The 2,301-nt window shown below is 43.7% G+C and overlaps 1 pseudogene; it reads left to right on the top strand.

Moving 5' to 3' along the window:
- Positions 1 to 672: 672 nt before the first annotated feature.
- LOC144790889 (xaa-Pro dipeptidase pseudogene) lies at positions 673 to 2,005 on the top strand (annotated as a pseudogene).
- Positions 2,006 to 2,301: the final 296 nt, after the last annotated feature.

The following is a 2,301-nucleotide window of genomic DNA, read 5'->3' as shown; positions in this document are numbered from 1 at the left end:
GTTTATGTATTATGTGCGCTGTGTGACTAACTATTCTGGTTGGCATAAAGGTGCCTAAAATTTGATGTCAAAATCACGGATATGATTTCTGAAAACAGACAAAGTAAACATTTTGCAAAAGGGGTTCCTCATTGAACCCACACTCTACCCTATCCTTTCCAAGACCTCCAGATGCCTTAACCCTCTCATCTTTTCCACTCGGGAACATTGCAGATTCTACTAGGTAGTAAATTCAGCCTGCTGATGTCAAATGTCTCCTGTAATCAATGTATTGAATCATGGACTACTGTGAGGGTCGCAGAATACACAGCGCTTTACCCTCCACAACAAGTTAGATGCTCCAAGAAGGTTGTAATTTGGGCTAAGCAGGATATATTCTGAAATTTGCTTTTCATAGTGGTATATGACACCAACTGTGTAACAAATAAGTTCTCCATTCGGGTATCAGTACCCAGCCATTGCAGTGCGAGAAACTCCATTTCCCCGAAAGTTTTCAGAGCAGTGTAAAAAAAATGCAACAAATAAGTTTCCTTTGCCTGCCAAATGAAACTTCCAGGCAGTAATTGTGTGATTACAGCATTCATGTTGCTGGCTGTGATTAACTGTTGAGTCTCGTTAAGCACCGCTGTGGATACGAAGATAGGGGCACCGAGTTTGGCATGAGATGCAACCATGTGTAGAGGACCATACTTTTGGCTGGGGAATGAAACCCATAAGGTTCCAGTTGCGCTCTTTGCACGAAACAGAAACCGGCTTCTAGCAAGACTGAGAGCGAACAAAGATGTACAGAAGAATTCCATTGTTATGCTGCAAGGAGGGGAAGAGACCCAAAGATACTGCACAGATACTGGGATTATTTTTCGCCAGGAGTCTTTCTTTCATTGGACCTTTGGAGTAACAGAAGCAGACTGCTTCGGTGCTATTGATGTCGAAACAGGAAAATCGTTACTTTTTGTTCCCAAACTCCCCGAGAGCTATGCAGTCTGGATGGGAAAGATTGAAAGATTCACCCACGGGATTATTTCAAAAAGAAGTATGAAGTGGATGAAGTGCACTATACAGTTGAGATTTCCAGTGTCCTGGCATCAAGGAACCCGTCCGTTCTTCTTACTCTGCGTGGCATTAATACCGATAGTGGAAATGTCTGCAAAGAAGCTTCATTTGAAGGAATTAGCCAATTTCAAGTGAACAATAAAATTCTTCATCCAGAAATAGTGGAGTGCCGTGTAATTAAGACCGACTTGGAGTTGGAAGTCTTGCGCTACAGTAACAGGATCTCCAGCGAGGCCCATAAAGAGGTTATGAAAGCGGCTAAACTGGGGATGAAAGAGTACGAATTGGAAAGCCTGTTCCTGCATTATTGCTATAAACGTGGAGGCATGCGGCACACGTCATACACTTGCATATGTGGCAGTGGAGACAACTCATCCATTTTGCATTACGGGCATGCTGGAGCCCCAAATGACAAGACCGCTGTTGATGGCGATTTGTGCTTGTTTGATATGGGAGGAGAATATCACTGCTATGGGTCAGACATCACCTGCACGTTCCCTGCGAATGGAAAATTCACTCCTGATCAGAAGGCCATCTATGAAGCTGTGCTTCATTCATCATGTGCTGTCATGAAGGCAGTAAAACCAGGTGTTGCCTGGCCAGATATGCATCGTCTAGCAGACAGAGTTCATCTGGAAGCACTGACCAAAATTGGCATTTTGAAAGGCAACGTGGATGACTGGTGAAAGTTCATCTGGGTGCAATATTTATGCCACATGGTCTGGGACATTTTCTTGGCATTGACATGCATGATGTTGGAGGCTACCCAGAGGGAGTTGAACGGAGTACGGAGCCTGGTCTCAAAAGCTTGCGTACTGGACGGATTCTTCAGGAAGGCATGGTGCTAACAATTGAACCAGGAATTTACTTTATTGATCACTTGCTCGACCAAGCACTGGCAGACCCCGCACAATCCCATTGCCAGTGTAAAGTTCTAAACTTGCTAGATTGATTCAGACATTGGCTCTGAGCAGCCGTCTGTGTCTGGCGTTTCTTGCAGAGCTACAGTGTTGTGAAGAAAACTTCTCCTATGCACAGCCTTTCAGCAACCTCTGAAATGCAAGAGCGCATGAATTGGTGAAATGCAAATGCTGATTTTTACAATGTGAACATTACTGAATATCTGTTTTTATAAGATGATCATCCCTCTAAGGTGATTCAGATATAAACTATGCATTCTGTGTAACTGCTTTCTTTGATTAACTGTCGATAATCACGTTCATCTGGATAGGCTGCTTCTGCTGATAG

The sequence above is a fragment of the Lissotriton helveticus genome, chromosome 11 (assembly GCF_964261635.1).
Source record: "Lissotriton helveticus chromosome 11, aLisHel1.1, whole genome shotgun sequence".
NCBI classification, from domain to species: domain Eukaryota; kingdom Metazoa; phylum Chordata; class Amphibia; order Caudata; family Salamandridae; genus Lissotriton; species Lissotriton helveticus.
This window is presented reverse-complemented; position numbering and strand designations above follow the sequence as displayed.